The following is a 26,416-nucleotide window of genomic DNA, read 5'->3' as shown; positions in this document are numbered from 1 at the left end:
ACAGAAAGAGGCTCAGAGAACTGGAACTCTCAGCTGGAGAGTCAGCTCCAAGCGTTCATCCCAGAGGAGAGAAGGCTCAGGGGGATCTTACCTATGTGTATAAATACTTGATGGAAGGGAACGAAGAAGATGGAGCCAGACTCTTCTCAGTGGTGCCCACTGACAGGACACAAGGCACTGGGCACAAATTAAAACACATGAAATTCCATCTAAACAGAAGAAAACACTTTTTTTCCTCATCTGTTTTTTCTTTTGCTCTGAGGGTGATCAGACACTGGCACGGGTTGCACAGAGAGGCTGTGGAGTCTCCAGCCTTGGAGATACTCCAAACCTGACTGGACATGGTCCTGGAAAACCTGCTCTAGCTGGCCCTGCTTTGTGCAGGAGCAGGTTGGACTAGACAGACTCCAGAGGTCCCTTCCAACCTCACCAATTTTGCATTTCTCTGTGATTTTGTGATTCTGTGATTTTGTGAACAATTTTCAAATGAATGCTTATCTTAAGAGAAATTAGACTTAAAAAAAAAAAAGCTCCAAATTTGTTACAGAAGAATCATTCAGTCATATATATTTAAAAACTTTTTTCTTATTGCATTTTTTATAGTCTGTATATTACTATATTACACAGTTTCCCCTCCTACTTTCCTAACCCTTATTACACACTATTATGTGTATTGTTTTTTCCCTTTAAATACTGTAAATGATGGTGGTGTTTCTTATTGCATTACAGGAAAAACTAAATGTGTGCTGACAGATACCACACATTTGACTACAAATATTTAACTTCCCTGTATGAATGTGAAAGTCTTGACTTGCAAGATCAAAGTATCCTTGTAAAGTGTCATTGGATTATTTGTCTAGAATCCCAAAGTATACATGAACTATTCCTCTCATCAGTCCATTCCTCTAATCGTTAAAGAAACAGAGGTGCTGAATCCTGGTTTTGCCCAGAAGAAAAGAAGAAAATTCTCCACCCAGTAGAAGTGCAGTATCTATCAATCTTGTAGAAACTTTCACAGAACCCATTCAATATAGCAGGTGATAGGCAAGTTCTCCAAGCAAATATTCTCGGAGTATGATTCTTTCCATGGTTATGGCTTTGATCTTGGAGACTAAGAAAGTGGAAAACTGATTCTTCAGGTAAGCTTGTTCTTCAATCACTTTTTCAGTATTCAAGCCCTGCAGTTCATTTGCACTGCAAATTCATATTTACATATGTACAGTATATATGATTCACTGAATGTTTAAGAATAAACTACAGCATAGGCATACCAGTATATCACTGTGAGAGCTGATAGCTCCCTCTGAATTGCAATTCAGAATTGGTTGATGAGCTAGTAACATAATACCAAAGCAGTAGATTCAAGTAAGAAATGCATTAGAGATGACTCTAAGACAGATGGATGACCTTTTACTTAAAGCAACACCCTTTTTTTTCCAGTTTCAAAAGTCTGAGCAGCTATGTCTTTATTTCTTTACATGAGCTAAATAGCTGTTTGTATTCAAATACTATAGTGATCTATGAGTAGGACTTATTTTCCCAAAAGACTACATAAAGTAATATTACCTCTATTTTCCTCTAAGGTGATAGAAAGAACATAGTTTTTGCTGCCCAATCTACTCAGTAAGGCAAGATGAAATCTCAAAAATGTCTATGCTGAATTATGCAGCATATATTTTCCCTACTCTCCCATTCCCCTTTAATTCCAGTAGAATCGTCTCTTCATCATCTCATCTTTAGGTCCAAGACAGTTTCCCATTTGGAGCACAAAATACCCTTTGGAGATAAAAAACCAGTATCATATTGCATAGGGCCTGAATAAGACATATTTCATGCATTCTCTTCACATATATTGCTTTTACATACATTAATAGGAGATATGGTACCTGTCTCTAAGACTATAGAAATTACCACAGTCTATTGCATCCTATTGCATGAATGATTAGAGAAATGCACATAACACTTTCCATCAGGGATATGAATTTTGGGATTAAAGGGTGTTATTAGTTACTTCTAGATTGAGACAAGGATGACAAGTAACTCTGGGGAAAACAAAAACAAAAACAAAAAAACAACAACCAAACCAAACCAAAGCAAAAGAAAAAAAATCAAGTTGGCAAAATAAGCTTAAAATGAAAGTTTTAACAAACAAGGTGAAATGGAAGAAGTTACCAACACTAGTTAACACCTTGGATGTATCTTCCTTCATTTTGGAAAGACTGTGTTATGTAGCGAGGGTGAATCACTGAAAACAGGGCAATCTGTCTACGAGAATATAACTCAGAAGGCAATCTGACTTTTCTGGAAAAACAAACAAACAAACAAACAAACCCACAAACAAACAAAAAACTCCCTCTCTTACCTGTTTTGAAAAATGCTTAGTCCACTAAGATATTTAAGAGCAGATAAAATACAGGTTGCAAGAGGTAAAGCAAATGGACAATATAAGGAGGGCAATTTGTGACAAATTAGAGCAGAAATTTTATGTGGTACAACCCTGAAATTTTGAGTTGCTTTGTTAGAATCAGTAATCAGTTATTCAGAAGTCATTAAAAGACCTCTGTCTTTAAATAAAGAAAAAACCAATAAAATCACATCTATATATCTATGTGTTCAAATATATATGTGTTTATGTACTTCAAATCATATTTCTCTGATAGTACCATCACCCTCTCCACTTCTTAGAACCTCCTTCTTTCTAGGATGTCTAAATGTGGTAGCACTGAACAAAACTCAAGGAGTGATGCAGTCATGGATTATGTTCCTCCCCTGCATTAGAATAAAAATGGTAAACAGACTGAAAATTCCATGAGACCTTTAATTGCATTTTTCTGCTCCAAAGAGCTCAGTCACTTACAGACTTGGTTTAAAAACAATGGAAAGGTGAGAAATATATCGCAAAGTCTGGTGTCAACTTGAACCAAGAATAAATGAACTATTTCCTTTTTCCTCTCCTTTAGATTCTCACCTCTAGGCTATATCAGCTGCAGATAACTGCTTCAGTGCAGGTAATCTCTTAATTGCTGTAATTAAGCTAAGTCAAAAGTGTTAACAGCCTAATAAATTCATGTTAAGTTTAAATATAGAAAGGACAGGTCTGCACTGCCTTTTAGTTCTTGAACAAATACAAAGTCCTACTTTGGTGATGAAGGTTTAAAAATGAAGCAGAAATATCTATTGTCTATACCTGATTTAAAATTCACAGAAACAGAATAACAGCATCATTGGGACCTCTGGAGTCTGTCTAGTCCAACCTGCTCCTGCACAAAGCAGGGCCAGCTAGAGCAGGTTTTCCAGGACCATGTCCAGTCAGGTTTGGAGTATCTCCACGGCTGGAGACTCCACAGCCTCTCTGTGCAACCTGTGCCAGTGTCTGATCACCCTCAGAGCAAAAGAAAAAAACAGATGAGGAAAAAAAGTGTTTTCTTCTGTTTAGATGGAATTTCATGTGTTTTAATTTGTGCCCAGTGCCTTGTGTCCTGTCAGTGGGCACCACTGAGAAGAGTCTGGCTCCATCTTCTTCGTTCCCTTCCATCAAGTATTTATACACAAAGATAAGATCCCCCTGAGCCTTCTCTCCTCTGGGATGAACGCTTGGAGCTGACTCTCCAGCTGAGAGTTCCAGTTCTCTGAGCCTCTTTCTGTATGTCACATGCTGCCGTGTCTGAATTGTCTCTGCGGCCCTACTCCGGACTCTCTCCAGAATGTCCATGTCTCTCTTGGTCTGGGGAGCCCAGAACTGGGCACAGTACTCCAGGTGTGGCCTCACCAGTGCTGAGCCGAGTTCAAGGATCATCTCCCTTGACTTACTGGCAACACTCCTAATGCTGCCCAGCAGGCTGGTGGAATTCTGAGTTACAAGGGCACATTGCTGGCATACGCACAGCTTGGTGTCCTCTAGGACTTCCATGTCTTTCTGTGCAGAGCTACTTCCCAGCCATTTGACCCCCAGCTTGTACTGGTGTGGGGGGTTATTGCTCCTCAGGTGCCTGGCTTTTAATTACTTATCAATGACGTTAATCAAAAGTGCCTAATTTGGCTTGGAAGGTGAAGAAAAATACAAACTTGATACTAAGTATTTAGTCTTGAAATCTCTAAATTGTCATTGATTGCTAATTTTTTTTAAAGTAGTATCATTAAAAAAGCAAAATTAAATATGAAAGGGAAAGAAATACTTTTTCCATAAAAAGAAATATTAGTTCTTCTATGAATCAGAGATACCGTGAAACTTTAAGGATTAGGATCTGATCTAACGGTATTATTTTAAGAGCCACTTTATTAAGGTAAACAAGTTTCTTTCATTTAGTAATTACAATTATAAATAAAATAAACTTTAAACTGAGCATTGTTTTGTTGTCATTAAAAAAAATCATTATGATTTGACAGAAGTTTCTTTTTATTTCCAATTTTAAGTGAAATATTTAAGTTTTTAATGATTCTTTTATTAGCTGTCTTATGATTTTGATGACTGTTTTTTCATCAGTTCTCAGGGATAATAAGACATTACAAAACCTTTATATTTCCTGTTCTTATCTTGGCTTTCTGAGGATGACAAATATAAACCTAGGCTTTTCAGATCTCTTGATTTATTTTAGAAAGAAACAGAATTAGTTGTACATTATATCTGAAGCTTTACACTTGGAAACAACAAAACTTAATAAATTCCAAGGACAAGGATTGAATTTGACAATGAAAACATATTTTCCCTCCAGAAAGTGCATTTTATTTTAAATGCATTTTGTACGACACTTTTGAAAAATAGTCTACATTCAGCTGTCTAGTTGAAGTTGAAATTGCATAATTTCACGTTACTTTTTCACTGTACTATAAGTGACATTTTTTCACCAGAAAGGCATCATATTTGAAAACAAGTCAAAAATACTGGGAAAAAAAGTAATTCCACCCTCACACAGCCTTCCTTCTTTCTTGCTTATAAAAGAAAGAAAAAAGATTCATACTTACATAAACCTGAATTCTGTATGAGATCTAGAAATAGGTATCCTTTGTATGTCACCTCAATGTATAGCACTTTAAGAATATGAAATTATCATCAGATATATAAAACTCAGATTATTCTGTTCTTGCAGCAGATACTTTCTTGTGCATTATATAGGGCTTCTGTGCTAGACTTTCAAATTTTGAGGGTTCAAAAGCTACAAACATTTTTAGACAGAAAAGAAGAACTCTAAAAAAATGGGAACACAGGAAAAGAAGGTGCTTACTTATACTATTGCCCTGGAAATAATACTTGGTACTACTCCCTATGCCAATGTCTTCTCTGTTTCTTTATTTAGGGTTTTTTTTTGTTTGTTTTTCTTTTTTTCTTTCTTTCTTCTGACATTAAAGAAGGATAGTTAAAACAGAGGGGAGGAAAAAAAATCCCATGCCACCAGAAACTACAGTCTCTCTCATATTTTCCTTCAGTCCCATAAATCTTACATTTTTACTACATTGAAATGTTACCTCCCCTCTTCTGGTTCAGTTTGTCAGGGCATAATTAGCCAGGTGCAAAGAGACCCTGGTAGCAGAACATACAGAGCTTAAGAATATAAAACAATTAGTAGCTGTCTACCATGCACAAAAGATAGCTAGGATTTAATAGACTATTAAGGTAAGCATTCATGTACTTGCCTCCCCTGATAAGGTACCCAAAGACCACTTCTTGGCCAGGTAGGCATCAGTTGTGAGGGAAGCCACCACAACTCCCTGAAATGATTCCTCACTGCTGTTGAGTTGTCATCCTCCCCTATAGAAATATCATTGGTGACACTAATGACTCACACCTGTAAACCCAGCCAACACCCAGCTAGACCCCAACTACCACCCCTATTTTTTTTGTTTTCCATTTAGGATTATATATTTTTCAACACAGGTGCTTCTCTGTCTTGAATCCTTGAGCCAATGACAGTCCCTCTCTCAACACTCCTACCCGTATCCATAATTTTACCATTCTTATCCTTCTGGGCTCTTTCCCACAGTTTTCTCTCAGAGCTTTGCAATTTTCTCGGAAGTTGTAGCAAATGTTATGCTGCTGAGCTACATCTGAACTGGTCCTTGGTCCCTCGGTGTCCAGGCCACTGAGCCTCAGGGGCTGGGTGTTTACATCAGGGCTTGCGGAGAGAAGGGGTTACTGTGATGGCCAGGAAACAGAAAACATCAGCCCCAGTACATGTACATGCATGATTGTATGTATGTAAAGTAGTTACTGTAGTACTCACTCAGGGAAAGACTGAACTTACTCTGACTGACATAGACAAGTTTCCCTGTTTCTTGTGCAAATGGGAAGTGGTGGTAGCACCAAGTCTCCACCTTATGAAAGCTTCAGTGCTGCAGATGTATGCTAGATTTTATCACAGTACCTCTACTATATTGTATACCACTGGTCTGAGAGAAACTGCCTCCAAAACAGCTGAATCTAGGGAAGTCTAAGGTGAAGGAAACACTCTGTAAAAATTTTGCTGATGAGTGTCCAAATTTTTCATTCATATCAACTGCTTTCCTACTGTTGGCACATATCTGAAACTTTGAAAAAAAATCATAACTGAACAGAAGGCACCCAACTTAGATACCAGAGGATAGGATAGGATCCTCTAGAGTATGATTTAGAACATCTGCCTAAATTAGAAATCATTAAATATAAATGCCACTTTAAAATATTTTTCATGCTTTGCATGAAATTTTTAATGATTTTAAAATAGCAAAGGCTTGAGCTGCATACCATCTTTCACCTGCAGATGATCATATTCATATTAAAATTTGACCATGTGTCTTACTCTTTTATTACCTTATCTTAGTAATAAATTTAACAACTGCAGTAAGCTTTTTTAGTTAGCTTTCTTGGTTTTGGTGAGGGAGGGAAGAGGACCAAAAGGGAAGAGGATTTTGTAGACATCGGCTGGAGTTATGTAGGTTCTACAGGTAAATCTGACGTGGTATATTCATCCACCCAGTTATAGTCTTACAACTCTTCTCCATTTTCTCTCATGTGTCAGTTAAGTTACCACCTTTAACACTAGAAATGAGAAGTGAATCTAATACTGTGTTAATAACTTTGGCATTGCTTTCGTTCACAATCATCACATCCATGCATGAGAAAATAATGAACAGAAACAGTTCATTTTAAAAGTTTTAAAAGCTTACTGATTCATGAAATCCCTGATGTATCTAGAAATGTATCTAGAAGATTGTTGTGTAATCTTCTGTTTCGATGCTGTTTGAAAGGCATTCCCATGCCTTTTGTGCTTCTACTCACATTATCTTAAAAAACAAAACAAAACAAAACAAACAAACAAACAAACAAACAAAAACATCTACCAACCGCAGAAATGAAGGTAGTCCCCAAGGTCCTGTAAACATTTTTTGATCCTTTTGGGAGCCTCCCAAAAACCTCAGAACACAAAGTAAAATCAGTAGTAAGGATATTCCTCTCTAGATTCACTCAAATATTCTCTTATGAGCCTCTGTGAAGCAAACAAGTGAATTTCTTTCAACTTTTTTCATTCCCCCATCTGACAGTCTTGCATATTATTTCAGTGAATAGCAAGTTAGACATATGCTCTTTGACAGATTTGGCAGTTGCTTAATATGAAGATGCAGTATTACAAGATATAGGCTAGCTGAAGGACATATACAATAATTTCTAGTCACTTCATGTTACTTCTGGAAATCTGAGTGAACAGTTTTCTGTTATATTAATTTACAACAGTTAAGTAAAGCAATGTCTTCTTTGACTATCTCAAGAATGGAGTTTTGAAAGATAGTGTGAATTTAATTGTAAATTGTTTCAACTTCATAATTTATTCCTGTTAGATTTTTTCCTTGCAGATTTGAAGTGTGATTCTTTGAGATATATACTGCTTCCTTTCAAATAACACAAGCAGTACTGAGGCAAAATATGTCTGTTATAAATGGAAAAAGTATATATACTTTTGCATCCAAATGACACTATTTATTGTTTTCCAGTCACAAATCCTTGTTTAAGAACTAAAAATCTGTATTACACTCCTGATAGATTTTTATATGTGAAGCTCTGTTTTGTCTGACAAATCTAAATTGCTGGCAACTATATATGTCATTAAGGGTCTACAGTATATACATGGTAATATTTCTACATCAGTATTAATACTGTTTTAGATACTTCTTCCACTCTTGGTTCAGCTGGCAGCTTTAGTGAACCTCGTTATTGTTTGAATAAGCATTTTAAATAGTATATTGAAAATTTCTGCTTGGAGCATAGCAATATTTTGTATTACTAAGAAATTTCCCGAGAGAACCTATGTTCTAAGAATGAAAATCACTCATCACTTCCCTCAGCTTCTAGAAGATTAAGGAAAGGGGAAAATGGGATTCACACACAGCTTAATTCAAGCTCTGGCAACAGAATTTTTGTACAGATTTTCTTTTTTTGATACTACAGTTTATATTATTGCTATATATATTGCACATATGTGTACATATATTGATATATACTATATATTTTGATGCTGCAGTACATTTTTTACATTTGCATTTTCATATACACCCCTCCAAAGGATTTAAAAGCCCTTTTTCACATTTCTAGTCCTTTTCCTGCTACTTTAATTTTATCACACTTTCACTAATCTCTTGTACTCCATTTTCTGTTGCGCATATGTTCCCCTACATGATCCTTGCCCATTGATAACACTCCTGGAAGGTATAAATAGCATCAGACATTAAGGCCACAGAATGTAGTGGAGCTAGCTGTCATTTTTTTAGCAGTCTATACAGAATTTCCCCTTTCTAGTATTCTAGTGTGTCTTTAAGTTGTTGGGGGTTTTTATGTTGTTGTTCATATGCTTTGCATTTTTCATTCCCTATTTTATCTAATTTTAGTGGATAAATGAAGAGGAGAAAGAAAAACTTTTTTTTTTTGTTTGATGGGTTGATTTTGTTTTTTTTTAATAGAACAATTGAGTCAAAAGTAATAGGACAAACTCCTTGTCTCAAACAAATTCTGCTTTTCTCACATTTCAGCTCGGTACTTCACAGTTTCATGCAAAATGTATTCCAGCTCTCTTCTTCCAATAACAAAGACCAGGGCCAGATACTCAAAGACTGGATGGTCTTTTATAATCCTATGCTCAATCTCTCCCTAAATGTGAACAAGAGCCCATTCTCTCCCTCTCTGCATTTAACTTTCCTGGAAATGACAAGTGCTACTTGTCACAGTAGTTTCCTCTAATCTGAACCACAATTATTTAAATCTGCTTGAGGTAACATTTCCTACTTGCTTGATTCTACTCATGGTTCTCCTTTATTCTTCATCTTTCCAGAAGCATAAGCCAATCTCTATTATTATTTGTGTAAAGATTGTGCTATCAAGTCATATCAGTGAAATTCCAACTAGAAGATTTATTTTGTCTGCTTTGTTATATTATTCTTATGAATACTAAGACTTTTAAGTTACAAGAGTCCATAAGTGTGAAAAGTGGCATGAGGTCTAAAAATATGGTAGGTATCTTCCAAAAGCAGGACATTATTTCTGAAGATTTACAATAATTTTGTGACTTTTCTGTAGTTGAACACTGTCTAGAAGATCAACTACAAAATTTAAACTTTTTTTCATTTATTTATAAAGTCATTTAAAAAAAAATGCAAAGATTATATTTTCTTAGTCAGAAAGCAAATTTAGAAAGTAAAGATCTTACAAATACCTGTCATGTAAAACATAGTTGAGAATTTTCAGAACTAAGAAATTGCATTTGATTCATAAATACAGGCTTTAATATGAAATTATTTTTAGTTTCTTCTCAACTTTGTTGTTACTTCATTTTAACACATTGTCTTGGTTTCAGCTGAGATAGAGGTATTTTTTTTTTACTAGTAGCCTGTATAGTGCTGTGTTTTGGTTTTAGTATGAGAATAATCTTAATAACACGCTCATGTTTTTAGTTGTTGCTAGGTAGTTGTAGTGTCTACACTAAGTCAAGGATTTTTCAGCTTCTCACGCCCTGCCAGGTGCACAAGGAGCTGGGAGAGCACAGCCAGGACAGCTGGCCCAGACTGGCCAAAGGGATATTCCATACTATAGGATGTCATGCTCCGTATATAATTGGGGAGGCTAGCCAGAAAGCAGATTCACTGCTGGGAAACAAACTTGGCATCAGGTTGTTTTATTTTCCTTTCACATGCAGTGAGCAACGGCATTTGTGCACCACTTGCATTATTATTATTATTGTTGTTGTTGTTTTCGTTGTTGCTGTTGTTGTTGTCATTATTAATAATTATTATTATTATTATCCTTTGTTATCCTATTAAACTGTCTTTATCTCAACCCATGAGTTCTCTCATTTTCACTCTTTGATTCTCTCCCCCATCCCACCACCGGGGAGTCAGCAAGCGGCTGTGTGGTGCTTAGCTGCCGGCTGGGGCAACCCGTGACACATTCAAGTGGAATATTTGCTACATCTCTTAATATGCACATATCACTGGTACACATATACAATCAGTTAGCAAACTTGCTGTCTGTGTACAATAAACCTGTTCTGTATTCATTGCATGTGTATTTATAACCAAAAACTGGAACTGCAAAAAAGGATTTCACAGTGCTGCAAAGGGGCACCATGAATTATTTACAGGAAATAAAATTTTATAACCCTCCTCAATCTTTCATAAACTGTATCTTCCTATTTTATTTGATATTTTATCCAGAGACTTAAAGCAGTGTAAGTAAGGGAAATCTCTTAAATTCCTGAAAGATTTGTAAGAGTACATGAAGAAACAGTTCTTACAGTAGCTTTTGCATTTGATGTAGTTGTAAGACTATTGATATCCTATAAGCATTTAATATTTAAGAGGAAAGGAGCTAGGTTTTCTAAAATGTTCAGCACCCTGAGCCTCCTTTTATTCTGAATTAAAGCTACTGGAAGTTGTTAGGAAATGTTAAAAACTTTTCTCAAACTCATTCACTGACTTGGGATTATCATCCTTGCTGTTTCTGCATACACAGAACCAAATATATCCTCAAAAAAATGCCACACATTTACAATATCATCAGGAAAAGGGAATATAAAGAAGCCATAAGAAAGAGTGGCCTTAGAACCAAGTATTTTATTGACACAAGAGCATGAAGAAGCAATTGTTTCCTTCTATCTCTGGCTGAGAGCTGTAAGAGACTATTTTCAAGAAGAACCCCTCATACGTTTTCATCTTCATATCCCTCCAGGTTCCTCCTTGCTCAGAGCCAATTAAGCTTCCCACTTAACAAGGCACATCCTGGAGTTATTGTATCTGTAATGATCCCCATGGTTTTCTGAAGGAGTTTAATTCCAAGAATTACAAGATAATTGTGACGTTACCTTCCATCACATTTAAAGCTTGAATTATGTGTTTTATTTGTTTAAATCTGTTTTCCAAGTATATGTAAGCATATTCCTTCAGGAAATATAAAACCCTATGAGAATTTTAAAAAAAAAAAAAAAGTTTTCAATCATATTGGTTTTATTATCTCTTGTTTGCAATTGAAATATCCTTTTTTAATGAGAAAAGTAAGCATTCATGTAATATGTCAATAGCTGGGACCTATAATGTCTTGGTAGCTCTTGAAATTATTAGCACATGAAGAAATGTGTTACACATGACACACATGGCAAAGCATTCAACAAAGCAAAATGATTACATGTAAATTTAGAGTGTGTGTAGTAATGAAAAATCAGACTGTTCGTCTGTATTCACATTTTCAATATTTAGTTATTTATGAAACATCGCGTAAATTTTATGCAATGTTCTATGAATGCTTGAGTTTCAGTTTTTGATAGATGTCTAATTTGATGTTTTTTAATGAAACCCAAAACTTTAATTCCTCTTTTTCTTATTTTTGAACAGTATTTGAAGATGATGACAGTCTTACATACTGTAACATATAAGATTGTGAAATAATGCAGGACAATTATAAATTATTTTGCAAAAATATTGCTGACTGTTTAGAAATATTGGATGATATAATGTCCTAACTGCTGATACAGAAACATTTTCTCTTCTGGTAATACAAATATTAGGTTACTTTTTCCTTGATCATAGCAAGAGAAGTATTAGGCCTTTATCCAAAAATTGTTGGAAATGTCTCAAATGCTAATCATCTGAAATATCACCTAAGAATATTATGCATATGTTTTTTAATCAATAACTTTATGCTTCTCATTTTCCCTGAAATATATAGGAGAAAGATGAATTCTATGACAAATTGCAGTAGATGTGACATTGACAGTGTTTTTTTATTCTCTCACAGAGGGGGCATTTCAGGATCACACAAAATCTAGGAAACATCAAGTGATGCTTAAACATTCAAATATTATTATAAAGTAAAGCCAGAATTAAAGACATTTTTAAACAAGATTTCTAATTAAAAACAGAACACTAGCCTTGTTTATGCAATATTAAATAAATGAATTACACACATTGTAAATTATAAGCATTATTAATTAATGAATTGGCACTTATGTGTGATGTAGATTTTAAAGATACACAGTAGTGATGATATCATATGAGAAAATTATAAAAATATTAATGTCATGTTGTAATTCTGTTGTGATTAATTTAAAAAAAATTAATTGGCAAAACTAAGAATAGACACCTGTAGGATTATTGCTCAGAACTACACCTCACGTGAAGCATTGTTATTTAGAATTAATAAAAGTGGTTATGGAAGAAGAAATTAGCACTAAAACACTGTAATATGGGGGGTGGGAGGGGAACAACCCAACTTCATGTGAACATATATAGCTAAATAGTGCAATTGCAATGGGTATATAAATATATATGTGTGTGTGTGTGTGTTCATTTAAGTATTTCTCATTTGTTGCAGTATTTAAGCCAAATTTGAAAATTCCTCAGAGTGAATTACTGGGTTGGATACAGTTTCCAAATTCTTTCTAGCATTTAATATTGCAAGTTATTATTTTGTTTGTTTGTTTTTTAAATGGAACTTAATCAAAAAGATGCTGAGAGTTTTTTTTAAAATCCAGGAGCTAAAGGAACTCTTCACTTGCCAGGAGGCACCAACATAATGCATGGGATAGAAATCTTCAACATTTGTAAAGATAACAGTAATAAAGTTTGATCATTTTGTGGATCTTTTTTTTAAGTTTTCTTTCAAATGTTATGATAGTATAACATGCTACAGCAGGGTCAGATGGTTCCTTTTTTTTCTTCCCTGTTTTTATTAGTCTATTTTCACTTCTTTTTTTCATAGGTCAATATTATTATTTAAAAATGAAGACAAAATAATTATCAAGTGTTCCAAACAACTAGATTATACTGGAGTTATTTAAAGGGTTTTTTTCATGTACCATTTTGTGCTTTCTAAGGATGGCTCTAATTTCCTGAACAATCTAATCAGTTCAGGTCAGCATAGCCCATAGGGAATACTCACTTAAGATATTCCATAAGTGACACTTTGCGTTTCATAGTTCTGATTTGTAGCCATCTTTATATTTGTACAAACACATGTATATACTGTATACCCTCATGGACAAGTTCTCATATCCCCTTTGTTCTCAAAGTGATTAGCAAACCCTCTGTTAATCATTATCTGTTGTTCATACAACTATCATGAAGAAACTTCCCTTTGAGTTTCACAAGCCACAAATCAGTCACATACTAAGTAAAAATATGATTTAACTAATTTTTTTTGGTGGTAATAGAAGCCATTATAAATTAGGAATTACCGAATATGCAATAGTTAAAGATGGCTTAAAACTAAAATTATTTTGGAAATTTGGAATTTGGCAAATAAGATACATTTCATATAATATAGCATCGTTAACAGATTGACAAGAAAATTTATTTGCTTTGGTTAGTTTTGCCTTTATGCTGAACAACTTAAAAGAGAAATATCTTTGGAGAGCCACATTCATCAATAACAGTCTTACAATTTCATTTAACAATAAGAACTGGCTTGTGCCAGTCATTGGTGTGACTGAAAAGACTCAAACAGTTTGGGTGGTAGAAGTTTTATGCCACAAACGTTTCAGCAATGTAGTACTGGGAAAAAAAAAATCTGCTTTAGAATTTACTCTGATTGGGATGAGGAAGATGCTGAGCAGCTGTTATTTGAGCATGGCTGTAAATGAGCAGTAATGTTCTTGAGGTCTTCACTTGACACCTTTTGTTTGCAATGTTTAATTTAACAATGCTGAATTGTTGCCATGGAAGTAAAGCATAGTACTTTGCATAAAGAAACCAACATTTTATTAATTTTATTTTATTCATTCTTTTATATTCCAGAAAACATGTTATGTTTTCTATGCACACAAATAATTTTGGAATGTGAAGATTGTATGTGACATTCCACTGCTAGGAAAGATTGTCTATTACTGAACGTTTTGTGGTGCATCTACTTTTGTATCACAGAATGAAGTGCTAACATCAGTTTCACCTATGCGCACCTGGGTATATATTTTAAAAATTTCTTATTCAAGGAACTTTGGAAAAATAAAAAGTCAAGTGTTTGCTCTATTGAAGAGCATTAAATGCTGCATCACACAGAAATAAAAAGCAAAGAAAGTAAATTAAGTTAGAAGACTTGAAAATGGTTAAAAGAAAAATAAACAAAACCCTATAATCTATTGAAGTAATAAAATATAGAATATATATAATAATATATTAAGTCAAAATGCCATTTCATTTTTTTATTAACAGCAAGATTTTGGAATTATGCTATGTCCTCCCCATAAGACAGTGAAATGAATAAAGCAAATCTCCAGACCTACAGATTAGTTCAATATTTCATAACAGATTCTGTACTTTTACAGAATCATGCATGACTCATTGAAGGATCAAGTAGAGAGAGGTGTTACACAGTTCAGGATAAAGTCTAATTATGAAAAAGATTGGTGCATTTAGACAAATACAGAATCTACTATTATGTGTATGTATTACTTTTATCCATTTAGTACCTTCAAAGTATTGTAAAGCCATATAAATACAATTTGAAAACTGCCTAAGTTCTTATAAGATTAAAATACAAAGATTTTCAGTAGAGTTCTAAGTCTCAACATCTGCTTTAAAACTTACCTGCACAACAAAAGGCACTCCAAGGTCCTGGCTTTCCAGTCAGCCCAATGATCACTAATAAATAAACTTTGCATTCAAGAACCAGTTTGTAGGAACTGTGGAACGTAGCATAGCTGAAAGTCTTGTTCCACTCTGATACCCAGAGCATGAAACAGTAAAGTAGCTCTGATTTCTGATGAATGATCTAGCAATTAATTATAAAAACCTTGTAAATGCCACTGCAGTTACTTGCCTCTATCATTTGCAATACAGTCTTCTGTTTACGAAGCATGACATGCTTTAACATTTGATTGGAACACATAAAACCTTAATATCATTGTATCATTCAACCAACATAAAGCATGCTTACGTACCTTCATAAAAAATAATGAAAAAGAGAGAGCACAGATTAGACATTTGGTTAAGAATATCAGTCAAACAAAATGCTTTAACAAGCCTTTCTCCAAATATATGTTCTGGTCATCGTTAATTTAAACCTTCAGAAGGCTTCCCCTTCCCCTTTTTTGCCACCTTTTCCTTTGTAGTTCTTTGTATTTGCCAGAGTCAAGCATCTGCTGGCCAAAAGTAGTCATTTTGCACAGCAAAATTTCTGACTGCTGTCAGCTGATTTCTAGTGGTCAGTATTTATTTGTGTTAAGTTTTGGGTTACTATGAGTTGCTCTAATTACTAGAGACCTGGTGTGTTTCAGAATATTGAACTTCAGGTCAGACAAGATTGTTGTGCAAACCAGGAATTATCTTACTGAGAAGTTTGCAGTTGACTTCTAAAAATTGTTTCCTTTTTATTTGATACTAAAATATATTTGTGGTCTTTCCAACAGTGTGTTGGAATATGGTCTTTGAGTGAAAGTAAACATGAAGAAACTTTCTTTTTAAAAGCAAAATTCAATATGAAAAATAGTATGTGTAGTCCTAACCTTAGTGATTTGGTTGAAAAATAAATCCAATAGAAAAATTATCCAGATCACTAAAATCTGTTATGTACAAACATATCCCAACAAAAATTCAGAAATGTAATAATCTATTTTTCACTCCATTTGCAATAAATATTTTATAAAATTATTTGTACTTACTATTTGTTTCAGATGGTAAACCAAACTTGATTATGGTTAAAATTAAATTAATAATATTTACCTATTTATTTTTATAAGTGAACTTTTCTTTTAGTATAAGCAAAATTTTAGCAAAAATGTTACACATAAGAATTGTTTTCACTTCATTTAGAAGCAAATATAACCACAGCTTGTTGCTAAGAAATGTAAATGAAATGTCAACTTTTAGTTTTAGTTGTAAAAGCTTTTTCTGAAATGTTAGCAGCCTGAAAAACAAGCTAAAGAACAATTGTAGAAAATTGAAGGTTTCTCTTCCCTGTAAATTTAATTATTGCTTATAATATCCCTCATTTTTTTCCAGTTAATGTTTGAAAATATATCTTATTTTAGCTCAAGCTTTTCTATGTATTGCATTGGAAACAGTGAATTTATATGAAAACTGCCTATTTAAGAGAATTAGATTTAGATAATATCTTAAAGTCTGTAAATATAATCAGAAAGTTAATTTTAAAAAGCCCTGAAACTGTTCTGACACATTGAAAATAATGTAATTATTTACATAGGTTTCACATAACGGAATGGAATAAAACTTTTCACAATACAAAAAAATCCCAGATTGAAAACAACATAATTTTTTTCTATGAATGCATGTAAAGGTTATTGTCTTCATCCGTCTCAATTTATTGGAGCAACACCCTCTCAGAATAAAAATTCAACTAGCACAAACTAGATATAATGAAAATATGAAGATATTTTACTGAAAAAAATCCCTTCATTTAAAATGTACTTTGGTTAAGAAATCAAATGTCGTCATACCTTTAGAAAACAAATTACTCCCACAACCAGATTAACTTGGAAGAATGAAAGGAGAAAGAAAATATGCCCAAAGATAAAAACTTCATTCACATTTTCTTTCTTTTTTCTTTTTTCTTGACATTTCCAAGATTCAATTATTTTCTTACAATGAAATTTTCTTTCATATTTGACTTCTCATATCTTTGTTATTTCAACATGATCCTTCATAATGTATATAACGTTGTTCTGAATATCCAGTTTTCAAAATATAACACTGAAGACACCTTCTTTGCATACGGATTTTGTTCCATCACATCTGAATTTCGCAATAATTTGATGTGTTCTAATACGACAGACAAGTCTGTGTGTCATGTAATTTTTCATAAACTTTTACAGCGCCATTTATTGCTATTTATTAAATAGATTTTGGTAATTATGGTAATTTAAATTTAATTGCTTTTTTTCTTTAACATTTACCAGGTTATAAAATATGAGTCCTGCATTGCCCTCTTACTCCTTTCAGATTCAGTTTTTCTAGAATCATTAAAGCATCTTAAAAGAACCTCCTCCCCAAAAAACCTCAACAACAAACAAGAACTGTGGCACAAGCTATTTTATCCTACTATCTGATTCATCATATTACTGTTATATTGTTCTGTAATCTTGCTGTGGCCTTCCATGCTCAATTACAGTCTTTTGTTTTTGCTTAAAGCACCGACTACAGATACTTCACCTAACAATTCTTAATTAAGGGTATGTTCATTTTATGTTGGCAAGCTGAAGGTCTTAAACTGCAAGCCGTTACTGTCTTCTGACAGACATCTTCCCATGAAGCTTGGTCATGTTTCAGTTCTGTGATGATTTTACAATACTCGATAACTCAATAATCAAGACAATTCGATATTTCAACTATTAGTTCTGAATGTTCTGAATAGTGAAATACCATTTTGTGTGGGGCAACTGTAGGAACTGCATCACTAGTTGACCAAACACTAGTTCAGCTTATCCTTTTCAGTCCTGCTTTTTCAGTATTTAGCAATAGTCTTGCTGAGTAATAAAACAGGTACACAAAACAGAAGCAGGTCACAAATTGTATGATAGCATCACATAGTGATTTCATATGGAACTTTTATATAATAACAGAATTTCCCAACTAATCTGGGGTGCCAGGTTAAGTTATTCAGAGATATCTCCAACATATAGACAGGGTTACAGCAAGGTCAAAACTTAATTTTTACTAAACTGCATTTATCTCCCTGATATTCCAGAGCTGTGTATGAATATTCATATCCTTGAAGACAGCAGTTGCATTAAAACCCCACAAATCTGTATTAAAGATGTAGACTGAGAAGAGTAGATAACGATTTTTTTAAGAGGTAGCGAAGAAGTGATAAATGAGTGACAGAAGCAGCAGAACAAGGGGAAAATGAGCAGCGAACACGGAGATAACTTAAAAATAGTAATGGAGAAATAACCCCTTTTTAGAAGTAATGTTAATTTATCTGGAAAACAGACAAAATAAGTTAACAAAACCATAAAATAACTAACACTGGAATTATTTTTTTCTTGCATATCTAATGAACATGGTTTTCACAAGGCTAAAACTGTCTTAAAAATTTCTAAAGTCCATAAGTATCATATGAACAAATCAATTCTGAGCGAGTAAATTATAATAGTTTCATTATTAGATTGACTCTGAGTTGGCCAGATTGTTGAGTAGACATTTCTGTAACTTTTCCTTATAGAGTTCACCTCACAGAAGCCCCCCTCCCTCCCACCAAAAAAAAAAACCCAAACCACCCAAAAACCAAAAAACCCCACCAAACAGACAAAAATTATCTACAGCTATTTTTAATTAAAATGCAAACTAAGACAACTGAGCAAATTCAGCATAAGAACAGAATGAACATAAAAGAGCTTATAAACAAATGTATCTTTTAGAGTTACACTAGAGGTCTGTCTGTATTTCTTCTCTTCTTCGAAGTTTATCACTTTGCTAAGATCACATTCTTGTTCTTTCTCTTTTTTGGTTTCCACTAAGCATGCTCTTTTTCTGACCCGTTTTCTTCCAGAAAATGCTATTCCTACCATTGCAGCAGACCACTCAAGTGAAAAAGAAACCTTGCTTTCTCCTGCAGTCAGTACCTTTTTAAAGGAAAATAACATGCAGTACATAAACTTCAAATAAGTGGGTACCATCTAGTATGTTTTTTTTCTGTAGAAGCAGTGGAAATTTTTGCAACTCCATATTCATTTAAATGGAAGTGAACATATGACCTCCATTTGCAAATGTGGTCTTAGATAAAGCTGTGATAGTACAAAAGTGGCCAACTCTTTAAACTGATTGAGAAAATATCTATCACTGTTTATATCAAACCTAATCCAGCAAGATTCCAACATTCATATCTCTGGAAACTATCAAGAGGTGCATATTTATTGACAATATACATATTTTCTGTAACATTCCTGAAGACTCTAATGCTGCTATCAAGATACTCTGTTACTGAATTTCTGGGAGGCTGTGGAAATAGATACCGGGAATAGGAGGGGACTGCAGTAAGAATATGTGCAAGTTACAAATGATGCTTGATTTTAAGCCAAAGGAACAACTTTAGTTGGCAAAATAGCTTTACCTGACCTCAATGAGTGTTGGCTGATAGCTGCAGCATTATGCGAACATGGACAATTCCCGTGATGCCAGTTGAGGTGTCTTGGCACTCAGGGCCAATGAGGACTAGGGACAGCAAGTAGCACCTAGGCTGGCTAAATAACAATAGCTACTCATGTTACTCCTTATCTCATACATCTTGTTCTCCTTTTGCCTCCTATGATGTTGTACGTTATAAAAGGCAGTTGGGGGGAAGGGGAGGGACACATCATCATCATTTTCTTAATTTAATAGAATTGGAACTTTCTATTAAATATATTTCTGTATCTTTCAACTCAAAGATTTTTTTTTTTTTTTCCCCTGAGCTTTTATTCTTGGTGGATTCAACTCACACTTACAGTATTGAATAAGGTGATACATTACAGAAAATATATATAAAATAACACAAGTACACTGTTTCAGTCTTTTGAAGGACCTGTGCTATTCCTGAAAAGATCACTCCTGTATTAAAATAGTAGTCTCTTCAGCAGAATAAATAGCAAAGTTCATTTAATAAGCAATGTGTTGACACTGGCGATACTGTTTCATTAAATCTTAAACAATGCTTTATTATTTTTGATAAAAACCATCCACTTCTGGCCTCCTACTTGCTCTTTAAAAAATTTAGATGTTAATTATACTGCATGTGGAAAAAGCTCAAAGACATTATCTTACTGAGGCTTGGAGGAAACCCAATAAACCCATTTCAGTCTAAAGCACCATCAAGGGAACTGAAACAAGTGTGTGTCAGGATGTTTAATATTATAGCCTAGGGGGACATAACACTTGCTATATGTGGGAAGTAAACAGCAGGGCTTATCACTAAAAAATGAGACAGAGAAAAAACTTGTGATCACAAAACAGAAAACCATATTGCTGATCAGATATAAATGTAAGAGCATTTCCACAAACTCAAGCTGTGCCTTTCCCAGCTAAAATCTCATATTAATTTTTGTGAAACTGTTTTTTGTTGCATAGCTAGTAAGAACTGAGAAAAACAAAACTTGTTGTTCTTTTCCCAGAGAGTCTCTTTGTGGCAAAACTCTTGCCATGTTTTTCACTTTAACTGAAACACCGCACTATGATTAGCTGATTTACCCTCTATTATACTACTTAAATTAACAGAACAGAAAATGGAAGCCTTCAAAAATTCAACCCCTTCACAAATTTGAATTGAAAGCATATTATTATTATTTGAGGTGTATTCTCCTGATTCCTAAATTAAAAAAAAAAAAAAAAAAACCACAAAAAACCCAAAAAAACCCCAGATTTTTTTCAGATGTGATTTCTGGGTATGGTCAAATTATATTTTTGCCTATTCATTGCCTTTTAATTTTGAAATTATATTCTGAGTCAACCCACTAAAGGAGTGTTATCCTCCCTCCTGAGACATGCATTATAATAAGTAGAATGTTCCAGAAGAAAGTTATGTAGAAAATAATTTCACACATGCATTTGCATTCATTCTTTCAGACAGTTATTAGGTCTTTTTTATTCAACAAGTGTTGACTTGACAATAAGGACAATGAGGTATGTTGGTATGCTCTTTTAATGAGGAAGAAAATAAGAATTCATAAGCAAAGCTTTTCAGGTGAAACATAATCATAATTTAGATTTGCGTCAGAAATTGGTGAAAATGTTATAAAATTATAGTCCGAGGCAGATTAATATTGCTGATGTCAGGTATTAACTTGTCAAGAAAGCAAACTGTGCATTTCTATAAAACAACTTCATAAATGTCTTCAGGAACTCCATTTCTCCATTTTTTTAAACAGTGTCAGCAGGGGAAAACTCAGAAGGTCTTATGCTCTAACAGAATAGATCCAACAGCCTTTCTCAAGCTACTCTTGTTCTGACTTCAGCCTAAGTGAACAAGATGCAAATGGCTTCAGAGATAAGAAGACTAGTAGCCAGTCATGGAAGCTAATCATAATAAATCTGAGTTCTTAAATAACCACACTTTTTCAGACCTTTGGAATTATCAAATTTCATTGTAGTCAAGAGGCAGTATGGTGAAAGAAGAACTTTTACTATCTATGGTCTGCTCAGATTTCTGAGTTGGCTTGATTACCTGGAAGTGATAGCTAGCAGTGAAAAGGAATTTTTCACCAAATTCAATGAGATTTGAAAAAGCTCTCATTGTTCAAATACTTTTTGGTTAATAGTGATAATTTTTTAAATCTGAGTCTTTTTTTTTTTAATTTTTCAGTTGTAGTCATAGCTGAGGAAGTACACAAAGAAAAAGACTGGGATGGAATTGTAGCCTGAACTTCAGTATACTCTACTTTCTTGAGGAAGACAGAATTTAAAAATATATACCTGTCCTTACCATACTGCTGTTGGGTAACTTTGTTAGTAGGTTTAATGAATTATATTTTTAAAATTTGAATTTTTTCAGCTACTCTGGATTTTTGATTCCTTGACAGGAGTTCAGAATATTGTTTTGGCAGTTCCTCACTTGCAGGTAACAAAATCCCTTTCTGAATCTCGCCTGCGTGCAATAGACATAACAATGGTATATACCTCATGACATACAGGAGCAAGTAAAAAAGTATGGCTTTAATGCTGAACATGTTTGTTATGCCCACTAAATACAGAGGAGAAAATTTTGGTTCCAGTAAGGGTTACCTTTCAATAGGGGTGGCAAAAACCCCCTCATATATTGATTCAATAAAAATAAATAAATAAATAAATAAATAAATACAAATTTCAACTTTGTATTTGCAAAGACTTGAAGTCATAATTCAATATTTAAATTAACAAAACTGGTTGCAGCAGCTTTGGTACTAGAAAATTGCTAAATCTTATGACATCTATCCCCCTCTAAAAGAGTGAAAGATTATGTTCTGTCTTGGAGTAGCAGAAAGAGCCCTGCTCATAGTAGAAATACTTGGGGTTTTCCCATCAATGTTCCACTGAAGATAACAACAGACGTTTTTATTTTTACTTCTGTTATGAAAATAACCCAACTTCCTTTAAAATTATTCATTCTAATGGCTTTGATTCATTCTCCATGTTTACTCTTTGTCTTTATTGTGATCAATGGTTCTTACTTTAAGATAAGTAGTGTAGGAAACTATCTTAGGATGCAGATTCTCCATTCTGCTATAACTGCTTTGATAGTACAAAGTTACTGCAAATTATGCCAAATAGGACAATGTGGATGAGTGTCTGACTGCACTGAATTGCTTCATTTAGTGTAGACACCATAGAATGCTACCAGAATAAATCCAGGATCATTAGTCCAATTGCTCCATAGTGATAACTGCCTGAATGAACATTTCAGGCAAGGAACTGGATGCGTCTGCAATTTGAATTAAATAACACTCTCCAGAACACAAGGTGATGCAGGTGAGTATACTTTAAAACTTAGATTTTGTTGATGTGTCCACACTTATGTGTGAAGACTGGAAATAATATTTGAAAGTTTTTAGCTTGTTTTTCTTTTCCTAGTCACTGTACTAAAAAAAACCACCTTTTCCATATTACTTCAATACCTGCAGATGCTGAATCAGAATAGCAACCAAACAAGGGAGGATATGCTGCATATGTTCACTGACGAAAAGAGAAAGTAAATAAGCTGAGGACTTACACCTGTATCAGAAAAATAAAGGTTTGCAAAGTGTGTGTGTGTCTCTGTGTGTGTGTGTGTATATGCACATTGTGTATATTATATATTTTATATACATATATAATACCCCTTTTTTTGTATAACTGAGTTGAAAAACAAGCATTTAGCTCCTGTAATGTATTGTGAAATATCTGACCTTCTAAATGGGTTCAAGTGTAACTTACTGTTTCCCATCACAAGGTCACTGCTGTATTTAAGTGCCTTGAGAAAAAAGATAATTGATTGAGCTGATCTATGTGCCTTGCTCATCTCACTAGGCCTATTTCTCAACTGCCCTGGGTTAATCACCAAGTCCACAGCATGCTGATGTCCTCCATTACATCATAATTAGAATATAGCAGGCAGAGATGGAGAAAGCTGGTGAAATTATTCATATTTTCTTCTGAGGAGCCAGATGTTGCTGGATAGATTCCATTTAATTCTGTGACAGCTGCAATAATAGTCTCCATGTGCAGAGAGCTGATAGTGACATCGATAAAGGTGTAAGGACGGTAAAGTAAGGCGTGCTTCTTAGCTAGTTAATTATGATTGTTCATTATTGTGGATTATCTCATCTTATTTGACAATTATAGTATATTGGAGAAGGATTTAACACATGCAAATAGAAACTACTTAAAATATAATTTCACAAAAGTTAAATTATGTTCTCTAATGTAAAGGCTTTGCGGTGTGTTGCTTATGGATAGTTAAGAGGCTTGATTTTTCTTAGGACATGAAGTTTCCTATTTGGTGAGATATCAAAGAGATGATATATACAGAAGTTCTGCATGGTACACCTGAAGCTGAGACATAGTTTCTGTTCAAAGTTTATACATTTAAAACCGATACTGACTGTGACGAATATCAAGATATCCAGAGGAAGATTGCAGTTTCTAAAATGCATTTGCCTTTTTGCATAAACTGAAGTCAATATTTAACTCTCAGAGATAATAACATAAAAAATATACCAATATGTGGAATGACTGAAACAAATTCTACCTGTGAAGGTGAGGTGGCAGACAAAAAAATCTATCTTGCATTTGGATTCAATTATTATATTGTCATTATTTTGAAATATGTATTTTTAAATATTTCTTGATATTTTAATATCAGAAAACTGTTTCCATAATATCCATACGTGGCAAAAATTGTTACTCTGCACTTCCAAACTAAAATAATATCAGTAAAATAAAAACAAATGTCCAGCAGAATATTCTTGTCCTGTAAAAATTAATGTATTTTATTAAATTTATAATTCAGAGTATTTGGACATATGAGCAGCTGGATTGAATTGTTATACATTTTATCATTCCTGTCTTACAAACCAAATATGTGTGTGTATATATATATAAAAATATAAATATATATATATATAAAATATATATATACATATTTACGTATACGAAATATTATGGCACAAATATCCATGCAAGTTAAAAGCAAAATGTTTGTGAAATATTTTCTCCCTAGAATTATTAAAAGTTACTGAAAGTTTTGATTGATCAAATTGCATGTTAAAAAGTATTTTGGGGTTTGTCTGTATTAATTAGATTGACTATTCTTGAGTTCAAGCGGTCTCAAAGCATATCTCAGTGTTCCTTTTGTTCTGACTGCTCTCTCTGCAATGAATACAACAGAAAAAAAAAAAGTAATACCTCATTCATATAAATGACTAAAATAGACAAAAAGTAGGTGGCATTTTTTTGGAAAATTTGGGTGATTTGACATATTTTTTTTTGTTGTAGTTGCTTTTTTCCCTGTCATTGGTTAAAGAAGCAACCTATGCTGACTAGCTCGGGTATAATTGTCTCCTTTAGTGAGATGACTCCTGCACAATTTGTTTGAGATGACTTCTTGCTCAGTTTAGTAAACAAAGATCTGTAGCTGAAATAAATAAATAAAAAAAAAAAAAAACCATGAAATAGAATTTTCATTCAAGAATATTTTTCCAGAGTTCTGCTGCTTCACTTTTTCTTAACTAAGGTTTCTGCCTGGTTATATACTACATTCAGGTGTAAATAAATAAAAAGCTATGACCCCATCTTTTATATCATTCTGTTCATCCTTGTCTCAGGTCATAGCTTTATCTGCCACCACCTGACCACCTCTGGTGATTTTTCTGGGTCCTTATTAATAAATTAGCTTCACAATAGTATCTCATAGCCTTGGTAAAATAAACCACACCGGACTAGAGTTCCATAGCATAAGGTAGTGTGGAAATATATAAGAAAAACATGTTTTCTAACTCATACTGCTAAAATTAATGACTGCGGGTAATTGCTGGGTGTGCACAGTGTAGTGCATAAAGTCAATAAGACAATTCTGCAGAACAAACAGAATCTTTTGTGATCAGTGCAAGACTTCGTCAATCTATTTAGATACCTGTATGCCTATGTAAAACAGCTCTTGATTATTTGTTGTGGAAGATATTAAATAGGTGATTCATGTTTGTTGTTACCACCATAAGCACAAAGGTACAAATCAGTTTTATAAAAAAAATAGTAGTTTATGATATAAATTCTGACATAATTCCCAGGAAGAGTCCAAGGAAAATTGGTAGCTAATCAAAAGTTTCTCTTGAAGTTCCAAGTCAGAAATCTTCATGAAGATAAAACTTTGATTACCAATTGGTACTATCCTAATGAAGACAGATATCAGAACACCTTGAGAGATACTGTAGTTACTATCCACAACAAACAAATATTTGACAACGGAAAAAAAAATGTATAATCACTTTTCAATTACCTTACATATGTGATATGTCATGTTAAGCAAAACAGTGACAGACAGGAGACCTTTAACTATGTTATCAATGTGTGCAGATAGGTCCTTACTGTGGTCTAGAGTGTTGTCATTAGCAATCTCTTCAAGTGTAGGGTTGGTTTTGTTTTGTTTTGTTTTGTTTTGTTTTCCATTATTGCTACCATTTTGTATAGTGGTATTTCAAATAATTCTGTGTTTTATGTGATTCTGAAATTCTAAAGAGAATTTTTTAATTGTGCATTTGACCAGGGAACTAAAATCACAGTCTCTTTCTAGACTAGCCATTTTGCCTTAGCACAGGATCATGACACGGAGATGCTGAGCCACTTGCTGGTCACTCACAACAGCAGTAGGACAGTTAAAAAACAACTCAAATGAATATCTTATTTAAAAATTACTTTTATACAAAGAGATTGCCATTTATCCAATCTACAGATTCTCATAGGAACTATTTATTTTCAGCTGAATTTTTTTAATGGATAAATATTATAATTACTACATATTTATTAATGAGGA

This window comes from Grus americana, chromosome 1, assembly GCF_028858705.1.
Source record: "Grus americana isolate bGruAme1 chromosome 1, bGruAme1.mat, whole genome shotgun sequence".
Lineage (NCBI taxonomy): Eukaryota > Metazoa > Chordata > Aves > Gruiformes > Gruidae > Grus > Grus americana.
The sequence above is the reverse complement of the archived record's forward strand: the minus strand, read 5'-3'. Positions refer to the sequence as shown.